The 13,193-nt window shown below is 40.8% G+C and overlaps 1 protein-coding gene across 3 annotated transcripts in view; it reads left to right on the top strand.

The window, feature by feature from the left end:
* Positions 1–5,482: 5,482 nt before the first annotated feature.
* LOC119654374 (RNA polymerase II elongation factor Ell) overlaps positions 5,483–13,193 on the top strand; it is a 224,997-nt gene continuing 217,286 nt past the window's right edge. For all 3 annotated transcript variants that reach the window (XM_038059727.1, XM_038059730.1, XM_038059732.1), the window contains exon 1: positions 5,483–5,746. The gene's annotated coding sequence lies outside the window, so the exon portion shown is untranslated. The remainder of the gene's footprint in view (positions 5,747–13,193) is intronic.

Below are 13,193 nucleotides of genomic sequence, written 5' to 3' on the forward strand. Positions count from 1 at the left end.
AAATCAGACTCCTGTCGAATACCACCAGAACTTAAATTTTCTTCCATTTCCTTACTGCAGCCGTATTGATAAATGGTGGGTGCAGGTGGCTGCTTGTATCCCATCGAGGAAAATACGACCATCTACGACTTGTCAAAAACGAGAAAATTGTTGCATATATCGTCCAAGAATGTATGCTAAATCATGACCAAACACGCACGACATTGGCTCACCCTAATTAAAAGCGAAACCCGTCTATATTTAATTTGCAACTCCCAGGTTCTTGTAAAAGCCTTACAACGGGTCAATAAGAATATATACACGAGAAGCATATCCAGCCGCGTAGAGGCACGGAATCTCATTGTGTATCTTCAACCCATGTGGTATTGATGTGTCAATCATGGTTAGATGGTTTTCTTGTGTGTGTTCCCTATCTCTTTTTGACACCATGCCACGTAGGCGCCCATCAATGCACTGCATCACCGGAACTAACACCCGACCTTAAGCGCGGAATTTTTCTGTCGCACAATGATTTTTCTGCCTATAAAATTTTGAAAAATGCGCTAGGAATTGAATCTCCTGTTTATAGTTTCCTCGGTCGGGGTATACCTGTATGAGCTTAGGGATGCTTCTAACAAGAAAGGCTCCGATCTTTTAGGTTATCTAAGCGAAACCAATTTGATCTGAACGTCAGAACCATAGAAGCGTTTCGTATAGGTTTCGAACCATCATATCGCATTGCATACGAAGGTCTAAGTTTGTGATTTTAAAATGGCACAATTATGTTAACTGAGCCTGGATAGGCTTTTTGAAGAGCAGCAACTTAAATCAACCCATGCCGTAAATACTGAACTAGTTTTTGATTGACATGAAAACTTCTAGTACCGTATGCTTGTGCTGTTTTGAATAGGCAAAAATTAATCAAGAGAGGTATTCGAAAGCCTAATCATAACATCCGTTCCTTCGGCAAGATGAGTAATCAGGTAGTAGGTGTTAATAAGGATTAAATTGTTCAGTCGCTTCCTGAGGCGAGGCATTAATAAGACGATCTTAGATTTATTTCCCTATTTGGAACCTTGCATAGAGGAAGGCGGCAAGTTGTCGCAAGTTGCATAAAGAATAAATTTTTTTAGTAAAACAAAAAGGGAAAAATTTTCATTACAAAATTACCAAGAGTATGTTGCTTTAGCTGACGATATGATTGTCATTCACCCGTTAGTAGGGGGTCACTTTATGTGTTCTACTCCCACATAGTAATGTAGAAAGAAAATTAACATCGAAGAATCTCAAATTGATGTTAATCTTAAGGTAACTGAATTTGCAGATTTGAGAAAACAACGCGTTCGATGCTCTGTCCATTAATGCAGATTGGGAGAGTGTGATGACCAGTCAGACTGAAAAGCTTGATTTTGTTCGTGTTTATCTTTAGTCCGACTCTACTTGCCTCTCTTTCCAAATCTAAAGCCATTTGGTCAACGCCAATGTCTCGGTGAAGGAGAAAACAAATGTTAAGGAAAAATTTTGATTTAGATTTAAGGAAAGATGTCATAGTCCATTGAACCCCTCCACGTGTTCCAGGCAACGTAGCATAAAGAATATCACAGATAACGAGACCAAATATTATCGACGAAAGAATGCAACCTTGGCGGACCCTCCGCTCTGAAACTCAAATTCCTATGAGATTTTACCTCGACGTAGCACTTGATACGCTCTCAATTCCCAGTGTTTGCATTGCAGCACCAGCCAAATCTTGTAACACCTCTTCGTAACGTTCCGACTTCCTAGGTAGCCACCGGAGAAATGACCGTTTTAGATGACGGCCTATTTCTCATCGATATTCTCAGACGGGTTACTCAGGGTATATGATGTGCAATCAGTAAAATAGCTCTCCCGAGTTACAGCTGGATCATATAAGCAATCGATGTTGGAGATGAGAGGTCGTAGGCCCTGCGAGAAGTGGCACAAGTAACATGTGGCGAAGGCAGGAGGCCATTAGATGAAGATCCTTTTCGATGCCGACGTCAGCGCCTCTTTTGTTACGCATATCAAGAAGACAACTCCTACATCTACTATTGCTCGCAAAATGGTCAATCAGATTACTCGTACGATGTCGGTCAGTTGAAACCCGGGAGTCTTCATCGGTGCATACAAGTGTGTTGCTCCTTAACCTGGTCTAAAAACGTTGTTACGTTTCGGCAGCAGTAAAATATTAAGATTTGCAGGCTGCTAACCCACAAACTTCTATCCCGTTTTTCGCCTGGTTGGAATACTTAAGGTGAATACTTAAACCGCAATTCATATAGTGACCCTCACCCAAATAATGATAATTGAAAACATTACCCAAAAAATGTTACGATCCTAACCTTCTACTATGATCAAATTTGACGAAACAAAATTTTGAAGTTATTCGTTGCATCGTTAATGAACTTCACCACCTCAACATCTTTTAAATTCCAATCAAAGTTGACATGAGCCTTGAGTGTATTCATACGATTATGCGTGGTGAACAGAGTTGCAGTAAGGGTTCACCTTGCAACAGTAAGAGTTCATGTTATTAAAGCCATTTGAGCACTTTGATCCCTTATCATCGTTTAACAAAACTTCACGTGTCCTTTAATCGAGGGTCCGCATCGAAATCTAAAAAACAAACCTATTGCTGCGATCGAGAGAGAAGATCCACGTTGGATCGCCTTCTCAATCCATGCTTCCCCTTGCCTCAGATGTACTATTAGGCGCGGCCTTTGAGGTTCCTTCCTTGCCTTAGCATCCTCAGGCCCTTTTATTGGAGGATGCCCCTTTGTTAGTGTAAGAGTTGTGGGTTAAAGAGAAAGTCTTCAATTTCGCGCTGTAGTTACTCTTCATTTCATCATGATTTAACTCATTCAGAAGGAGCTAATACAACGAAAATAAAAAAAATCTAAAAAATATTATATAAGTATATATTAAAAATAAAAGAAATAAGGAAAAACACAAAAAGAAACCAGAAACCGACTTCTACAAATACCCAGGAATTCTATAAGGAACCCTTGCTCGAAGTGGTGATCTGAAGGATGCGATGTGTAAAGCTGGTACTAAAATCGCATCTCTCGGGGAAGAATAAAATAAACTGAATGTATTCGCCATCCCTTCACTGTCTTATGCATTCGAAATATTGCCGTTGACGAAAATCGATCCACCGGCGGATACGGATTACAATGTCCAAATTCCGAATTCATCATCTAAATTCTGTGTAGCGCGAATGAACCTATCTTGTGACAAAAGAAAAAGTAGAAAAATACTAACGAAACGAACGAAAGAAAGAGATATTTATGTCCCAGTCCTTATCTCAGGATAATTTTATAATATTATATATAATGGCATGATGTAATAAAGATTTGTTCATAAAGCACCACATCAAATTAACACCGTGAATAGATTTTCTTTTTATTTATGTTATCGAGATTTGTTGGATTGGTCAGTATTCTAGACCATGGTCTATTACTGGACTTCTAGTTCTCTAGACATACCCCAGCGGCTAAGAATGAGCTGAAATGCCAATGATGAGTCAATGAACCTAAGCTACGAAATAGAATGTGCGGTTCTTCATTTAAAACGCCATTATTGCAATGAATTTTCATTGAACTTATCTACCAACAGCGTGATCTTTAATTTACTTGATCCCTACTATTTTTGATGGAGTGCCATTGGGTGAGAATCTGATGATCTTCAGCTTATCGCTCAGCTGATAGCTACACACGGCAAAGAAAGACGCAAGGCTATCCCGATTCACAAGATCTTTCTGACAAACTCACTTGCAAATACGTAAGCCAGCAATCTTTCATTCCCAGTTCACTACACTGAGGCACTATCTTAATTTCTTGATTTAAATTCGAAAATCAGCAATCAATCACAAAAAACTCACTAAATCACGATTACTTTGGTTTTCTCCTTTTCCCCTACACTACCTCTCAAACTCAAGTCCTCAAAACTCCAATTTCACAATCTATCGTCTTCCTCCAGCAATCAAGAAGTCAGCATCTCAGTGAGTTCTGACACACTTCTTCGGTGCAGTTGATCAACATTCAACCTCATCAAATTTTTAAGACAAGTGAATACCAGGATGGCAGTTAGGAAATTGAAAGGAGTAAATTGGGAAAGCTAAGGGGTGCTAAAATCTGCGAAAACGAAGAAATATTATATATTATTGTATGCATTCTCATGTCACGGTTAAAATCTAACTGGCGCCAGAGGGATTTGTTATCGTAACTGGATGTCGGATAACCGTGGGCACAGCTGTGAATGAGTACCTGAGTCAAATCAGGGTAATAATTTCGGGCGAGTGCAATGTTGACCACATTGTCTCCTACAGTGTACTGTAGTGTACCGTTACGGTCTTGAATGAAGTGCTCTAACACTCTTTAAGGCCCTGATCCAATATGGATTGTTGCACTAACGATTATTATTATTATTTCTATTACGAAATCGGTCTGCTATTTGATTTTTCCTTCACCGTGACGAGTGGATGTCCCGGCATTGGTCCCTCCCACTTGACTTTAGTTTTCTCATCAGGAATCGAAATACTCACTACAACCGACAATATGCTTGAAGAATTCCCTGGTCCCCTTGCATGTAAAGGACATTGCAGACACATTAACATGGAATTATGGCGTGACGTTCGTTGGCTGCTACTTTGGGGACGTCCCTGGAATATTCGAATATTCTGAAAATTACTACCAGAAAAATCCATAATGATTTATTGCCCGAATATGAGAAAAAAACACCATGTCGGCAAACGATAAGCGAGTTATTTATTCGGATTATTTTTCACCCTTGCGACGGAAAACGCGTCCACTTTTTCAACCATCACATTTCAATTTCCCCTTTCGTGACGTTTTTTATTTCCGATTGTTTACTAGTTAAATTTTGACTTTAGATTCACTTTGGTATCTGGTGCTCTTTCGCTGTGTGTTGATAATTGAGACAGTAGTTTATTTGCAATGGAAGCCAGGTTAAAAGGTAAATATAAAACGCCCCAAGGTGCTTTATATCCCAGCTTGCGATTTGATTCTAGTAGCAACGATCCCAAGAATTGTTTGTGATAATGCAGGAATCTTTATTTTGGGTAGAAGTTCCCTTAAAATCTGAAGTCAAGGCCAATTTGAATTAATTTGATTTCCAAACCTTTTATTTTATCGCAACCCCGGTCGTTCGGTTGATGTTTAACAGAATTTTAGAGTCATGGTGCCTTACACAATATGAACCTTTTCTAAGTATTCAAAATTACTTAAGCCTCTCATTAGTTGACATAAAAATCCTAATATTTCAAATTTCCCGCCCCATCTGTGCCCACTTTTTGCAATTCTCTGGCTCAAATTCCAGTCTATCAAGTTTTCTTCATTTCCTGTTTTCCACCAGCCGACCTGCACCGAATCCACCGCGAGCACTTGCGAACTTTCTAATTTCACCAGCTTTCGGCCGTGATCGTGTTTGCCGACGACTGAACGAAGTGTCAACAGCACCTTCGTATGTGGAACTAGTCTAGCGACGGACTCCGTCGCGGCCATTACGTCGGTTCGTTTGTTTGTTCCCATCAGAGTGCATAATTTGCGAGTGAATTTTGAGGACAAGGTGGGAAAGTGGACTGTTAAGTGATTCGATTAGTGCACGATTGCTGGCCAGCCTCGTAGGAATTGAAATCAGGCTGGAATCGCGAAAGTCCGCTTGCCAAGGAGGAACAAGAAAGCGAGCAACGAAGATCGAAGTGTCTGTGCGTGAAGGGAGGAAAGACGTAAGTTTGAGGGCAGCCGAACTGGCCCGAAGACAAGACGACGATGGACACAGACACAACGCGACGGACGATTTCTCCTATGGCCGTCATCGCAAAAAAATTGTTAAATAATCATGACGACAAGTGAAAATATGCCGTGAAACGGTTTTTGCCATGACGGCTGTCTGGAGATCCATCGGACGGGGCACGGTGCGAGTTGGAAGGTGATTTTCCCTGGCGGTAGCAAATGAAAATATGGTTCGGTCTGGCGGGTCGGTGTCCGTGATCGCGGCGGGCCTTCCCAGCGGGGGAAGCCCCAAGTCCGGCTCGCGGGGCCGCGTCCACAATCGCGAAAACCTCAGGGGAAGGTGTTTGAATGGAAAAGCAACGGAAAATAGTGCAAAAAGACGTCATAAAAGGAAAATAGCAGTCGTCGTCGTATTGATTACGAGCGCCGCGAATGAGACGGCGACGACGTCCGACAACGAGGTTTCCATACATGTTTCAGGTTTTCTGTGTCACACGAGACGTCGTACACGGTTGGCGGTGTGTTGGTGAGCAGTCACAGAAGTCAATTTGCTGATTTCCAGTCAATTTTTCGGTAACTTCTTGATTTCGTTATTTTCCTCGTTGCCGTGGGATGGAATTTCTATGCAGTTTCCGCCGCTTTTGCTGTAAAAAGGTGTTCCAGCTGAGATTGATGCAATTTCCCGGAGACAGGTTGGGTAGTGGTGTGCGTTCTTTATTTGGTGCTTTGTCTCCGTCGCTCTTGGGGGACCACCCGAGCGGGCGATACAGCTGCACCGCTCCTACAATGAAAACGAATACACGACACGAATACGTTGGCCGCAACTGTCAAATTGATTGTGGGGAGATTGGATTACAGTCGATGATTGAAGAGCGGTGACGGGCTCGGCTAAGGCTCCACGACAAATTTCCTTTTAGGGGCTGCGATCTCTTAATTATTAATCAACTGCGTGCAGTTATTCTCAGCTTTGAATATTTCATATGCGATTTAATTACGTTGAAGCTGCAATTCAATGAATATGCCGAACATATGCTCTAGGAATTGATTTTTATTTCCTTTTTCCCATTCTCGTCTTATCTGAAAAAGTTTCAATCGAGCTAAACTTTCAAAAAAGGGCCACGCGAGCAATTCAACCTTATGGACAATCAAATGAACTCTTGAATCTTTTTTATTTGTTGGCAAAGTAGATTGAAGTGCTAATTAGAGCAAAGTCACTCCGGAAAAAGTACTTCATTCATGACTCAAGTCGGACGATAATGCCGGCGAGATGAGTAACCCTTTCTGGTTCAATATGGGACTAACGCATTCGAAGGTATATCTCCCGTTGCGACTGACATGTACCCTAAATTCTTGTTCGCTTGGTCTGCAAAGTTACTTTCTACAGAAAAAGGATTTTTGTGAGGTGTCTCTGCAGTGACTTATAAATTTGGTGGGTGTGCATCTAAAGTTCGTGTTTTTTAACTAATCAAACTGTTACTTTTCATTGTTTGGATATCAGTGCGGCCATTAAAACTTCTTTCAGTCTTAGAATATGTTGGTGGGAAAGGTTGGGTCAGCTTCCGCAGTAAAAATACCTTAGAGATTACTACTTAGTTCCAAGTGAAATATAATACAGCTATCAAGCCGCATTGTTGGTAGTTGGTATTCCGTTATTTGATTTGGTGGTCATTGCACAATGTTACTAAATTATAGGGTAATCAATAACGGTTTTGTGATGGTTTTGAAACAACTGATTGGATAAAATTTGGTTGTCAAGTTGATCTCAGTGGATGCTATATAAGAGCCAACCTACACAATTCAAGCAGGGTTTTATTACCATCTCCATGTAAGGTAATACGGTTAATATCTCAGTGGATAGTTAGTCAGATTTCCGTAGTTAGATTTTCACGACTGCATGCATAGATAATCAGCTGGAATTATTATCAACCCCATAAATGACAAATTGTGGTGTTTTTGGATCATACTTAACTGAATAATATCCGCACTTTCGTGAATATGACGCAAGCAAGTCAATTCCTCGAGATCATCATCAATAGGGTAACAACCAGTGTCCAGTCTAGCTCCGCCTTAGTAAGGAACTTCAGACATCTTAACAACTCTCTATGGCCCTAACCTACGTTACCACTCCATCTGAGGTAGGTTCTGCGACGTCTTCTTTTTCTACCACAGATATGTTCCTTATGGATTTTGCGGACTGAATTATCCTCATCCATACGAATTAGGTGATCCGCTCACCGAAGCCTACTGAACGGGGTTTTATGCACAACCAGAAAGTCCTGGTATCGCTTATAAATTTAAACGTTATATAGGCTACATAATCGTCCATCCTCTTCTAGGAACAAATTTTCTTTAGAAGGCTAAGTTCGCAATTTCTCTTGGTAGGAACATAAGCCTGCCACAAGTGGAACAGTTTTTGCAAGCTGAAATAGGCTCTGCGGGTTGCCAACAACCGTGCGCGGATTCCGGTGTCCTGGTTGTTGGATACAGAACATTGTCTATTTTCCTGCTTTCGTTTTTGGTCCTATTGTTGACACCATATATTTCATATTGGCGTCAATAATGTGCAATCCAAGATCTCCCGTTGTTTGTACATCTCGGGTTGTTCTTCCAATAATGTTGATATCGCAAGCTTAAGCCAGTAGTAAGGCGGAAAAGGATACTGGTCCTCACAGATTACTTTTTCCAAAGCCAGGTTAAAAAGGATGCGGGATAAGGCATCCCCTTGTCTTAGATCATTGTTGTTGGTGAAAGGTCTCGAGAGTGATCCTGCTGCTATTTTTCTGGCCTCGCACATTAGCCAGGGCCAGCCTAGTTGGTGTTATTAGTTTTGTCGGGATACCGATTTCTCTTATGCCCGGATGCAGTTTTAATCTGGCTATACTATCATAGGAGACCTTGAAGTCAATGGAAAATATGGTGCAAGTTATGGTCATATTCCCACAGTTTTTCCATCGCTTGTCTCTGAGAGAAAATCTGATGCGGCTGGAGTGAAATTTTTTTGCTAAGGACGTACGAAGGGCGGGATGGAGTTATCGGGCCTTGTAGTATAACGTGGAATATTTTATAGATGGCACTCAGTAACTTAATACTCAATAATCAGACATTGATTCGCTGTTCCAAATCTGGAGCATAAGTCGGTGAACCGCTTGGTATAGTTGGTCGAATCCATATATAATAGATTCAGAAGTAATTCCATGCGAATTCTCATTTTCAAGCTGATGAATTATGCATACGGTTTCTTCCGTGCTTGGTCGTGGCAGCAATTTTCCGTTATCTTCAGTTGTCTCCACAGAATGAGCAGCGAGGTGTATATGGCTTCATCCTGCTGAATTTATGATACACTTTGCCCACCTATTGCGGCTATTTCCTGTACTTCTCGAGTTCACGGAAGGGAGTCAAACCATCACGTCAACGTTATCCGTCTGAGATATGGCGGCGTTCGATTATCACATGACCAATTTGGTTGATAGTGGCCTTCTCTGGGGAGGTGCACATTTGTTTGTGGATCTCTTTCCACCCAAACCAGGTCCGGGTGGCGATATATCGCCTGAATACGCGCTCCATCCTGACTTGGCTGTTAACATCTCCCAGTATGGTTTTGATATACTTAGGGCAGGCTTTCACGGTTAGTTTCACTGCATCGTAGAAAGTATCCTTCCTCGACTCTTCTGTCTCCTTTGTAGCGGCATAAACGTTATTCTTCTTCTTCACGCTTTTTCCCATTCAGAAGCAGGTTCAGTTCGTCCTAATCGTTTTAACGATCTGGGCGTAGTAGCGAGGCTCTGAACACACGATCCAGCGTATAAAGCCAGTTTTTCAGCCGTTTCTCATTGACTTTGGTGTTTAAATTAATCTTGTCAAGAGAATTCTTGCCAACGCGAATTGCATGTGTGTCACCATCATCAAGGATGCCTCTTTCACATTTTTTCCACCATATGGGCAACCCCATATCGATCGAGAATGTCCTCATTTGAAATGTGATGATAGCGTGTTACCCCACTGCTTCAACGCTTCGTCTTCAACATTTTCGTCTCCATTACCCCAGGGTGTGACTATAATGTCTACCGCATTCGGATTCTACTCGCAGCTTTTGATACCACAATATCGAATTTCTTGTAAAGCGTAGATATCAATGCGCCTGTACCGAATTGCTCCTGTGAGTTCTTCCATCTCAATACCAACATTTAGACTAATTTACTTATGTCTATATGTCTAGAACTCTAGCTTATTTCTCGATAGGACCGGGACCGATCCTGAACGCCCTAACATTTGTGTTCAACACTTTTATTTTCTTTTGTTAACGACGTTGAACCCATTTTATTGTTCAGTTTGTCGTGAGACCTGTTAACAAGAAAGATTAGGTAGGATTTAGCATAGTGGACTTCCTCCTTAATCTAGGCTTGAGACCAACATGCTATGTGAATAACATGGCGGAGTTTGAGAGGCAAGCTGATCGATATCTGCACCAAAGATCTAGATTATAGTCGACGATTTTGAAATATAAAAAGGTAATAATCCTAAAAAGAATTGAACTGAAGTTGCAGTTCATATAATTCCCCACTCTCTACTTAGAAAACGTTCAGATTATGCGCAAGTATTTAAGATAGAGAAATCAACTAGAAAGATAACTATATAGAATATCTTACCAACTGGGTTGTATTCTCCAGAAATTGCCCCTCGACGTAAGCAGTAAAGGGGATAGCAGGGTATTCATAATTTACTTTCTTTATCCATCTCCATCAATTGAAATCGTATTTTATTCAAAGAAATCTATTAGGATTAATGCACCAAACATGGCTCTAATAGTTCGTTTTGTAATGGTTTACAAACTTCATTTTTTCCTGTAATATTTCTTGATGTTGCTTGTTACAAATCTTATTCCCTTTTTTGTAGAATTCGCTGGTGAACTTTCTCTGTGCAACGATTTGTCAATTGCCATTGAGAACATCCTCATGATGGATTTATTTTCAATATATTTTGCAAAAGCTTGTTAGCTCAGTGTTATTCCACTGAGTGTTAGATTCCTGCTAAATGCAACAACGCCCTAATTCGTAATACATTAATGCTTAATTTTTTTAAAAAAAGAACTGCGCAAATTTGTGGGAAACTTGTGATTTGAGAATTTTTCCGGTTGTAAGCACAACTCAGGATAGTTATTTCCTGGAAGTTTTCCATATTTTATATACATATATGAGGAGCGATGCATTCCCTGGAATTTATGTTCTTTGGATTGCTGCGACATACAACATATATTTTTGTTGTTCAGTTCATATTCTAGCATCCCGGAACGTAGCTTAAAAATCGCTTTTAAGTTCCTGTGTCCGGATGGCTTAAGTGGTTAGAGTGGTGGCAGAGAGATCTGCTATCGTGACTGGATGGTCGACTCAGCTGTACTGTGTGTATCGTTACGGTCTTGAATGAAGTGCTCTAACACACTTCAAAGCTCAAATCCAATATATGGATTGCTGCACCAATGATTATTATTATTTAAGCCCTATCACCTTTTTCTGATCGGATTAGGTTGTAGAAAGTTGTTGGTCGTCTTTTCGAATTGAACAATCTTAAATGCCATTTGCCTTGCACTGGAAGTGGACCTTGTATATTTTCCTAAAAGAATTAGGTGCCCAGCTCCTTTCTCAGGCTTCGGGGGACCTTTGACATTTTTTCCTCTCCGCTAGACACCTTACGTCCTGACTATAGTCGGCAGAAGCTTTCGTTATGTAGATTTTCTTGAACGTCTTAAGGCCGTGACTGGTGTGGAGATTAATTTTTTAAGTCGGACTCACAGAAATTTCTTCTTCTTCAGCCTTTGTCGCATTCAGGGTCGGGGCTGACTCAATTCACAGATTCTCCTTTCGTAACTGAAACACTTCCAAAAGTTAAAGCCAGTAATTGGTATTTCTTAACTATCTGAAACAGGAGTTACTTCACTCCGTCTACAGCATAGTCAGTCACTGGATAAAATATTAGGTTATTGCAAATGAAATGTCGGATTTTTCAATGAAGTGAAGTTAGTTATGATTTTAATGTTTAAAACTGCCGCAAGGTGACTCTGGTGGTATGGGATAATTGAGTATAAATAGTCGTTCGTTCGATCAAGGAGTCATTTCAGTTTCAATCGTCATTGAAGTTCCAAGTAAAACTCAAAGAAAAAAGCATGGAAGGGAGTCAAAAACGTCTACTTTTTCTATATGAATTTAAACTTGGTCACAACGCAGCGGAGGCAACCAGAAACATTTGCAGAGCATTTGGAGCTGACGCAGCAAACGAACGAACGACACAGCGGTGGTTCGAAAAATTCCGATCAGGCGACATGACCCTCCAAAGTGAACCTCGTGGACACCCAGGACCATCGATCGACAACGACGAGTTGCGTTTGATAGTGGAATCTGATCCCCGATCATCGATTCGTGACATTGCAGAGAAAATAGGCGTACACTATTCGACAGTATCTCGGCACTTACAACAGCTTGGAAAGGTGAAGAAGCTTGATAAGTGGGTTCCGCATGAACTCAACGAGCAAAACATGGCGCTGCGAATGGAAATATCCAGTTCTCTACTCAACCGCAACAGGAACAATCCCTTTTTGCGCAGAATAGTGACATGCGATGAAAAGTGGATATTGTACGACAACCGTCGCAGATCAGCGCAATGGCTAGATGTCGATCAGCCTCCACAACACATGCCAAAACCGAGCCTTCACCCGAAGAAGGTAATGGTAACTGTTTGGTGGTCTGCATCTGGAATTATTCATTATTCGTTTTTGGAGCGTGGTGAAACAATTAATGCAGAGAAATATTGTGCCCAACTTGATGAAATGCACGAGAAATTACGTGTTCAGCGGCCTAGATTGGTCAACAGAGATGGAGTGATACTGCTCCATGATAACGCCCGACCTCATGTTTCCAGAATGACGGTCCAAAAATTAAATGAATTACGATATGAGACTCTTCCTCATCCACCATATTCACCCGACCTCTCGCCAACCGACTACCACTTTTTTAAGCATTTGGATCACTTTTTGGCGGAGAAACAATTCAGCAATGAAGTAGCTGTCAAAAGTGCCTTTGAAGAATTTTTTAGCTCTAGAAACCCATACTTTTACGAAACTGGAATAAATGCCCTTGTATCTCGTTGGGAGAAGTGCATTGAAGCTGCTGGTTCTTATTTTGACTAATAAAATTAATTTTCATAAAAGTTATAGTTTTTTGAAATTTTACTCAAATATCCGACATTTCATTTGCAACAACCTAATATTATCGCCTGTCTCTTGTATTCTTTCATTAACAACAGTCTCAGCTGGAATTCAAGAAATTTCTATTTGCTGGGATAATACTTTCACCGCACTGATAGTTTTATAATTAGTGAGCTGATATATAGGACAAAATCGTCTGGTATGAAACTCACCTTCCTTATTACATAATAAGTATTCCATAACGT

The sequence above is a fragment of the Hermetia illucens genome, chromosome 4, assembly GCF_905115235.1.
Source record: "Hermetia illucens chromosome 4, iHerIll2.2.curated.20191125, whole genome shotgun sequence".
NCBI classification, from domain to species: domain Eukaryota; kingdom Metazoa; phylum Arthropoda; class Insecta; order Diptera; family Stratiomyidae; genus Hermetia; species Hermetia illucens.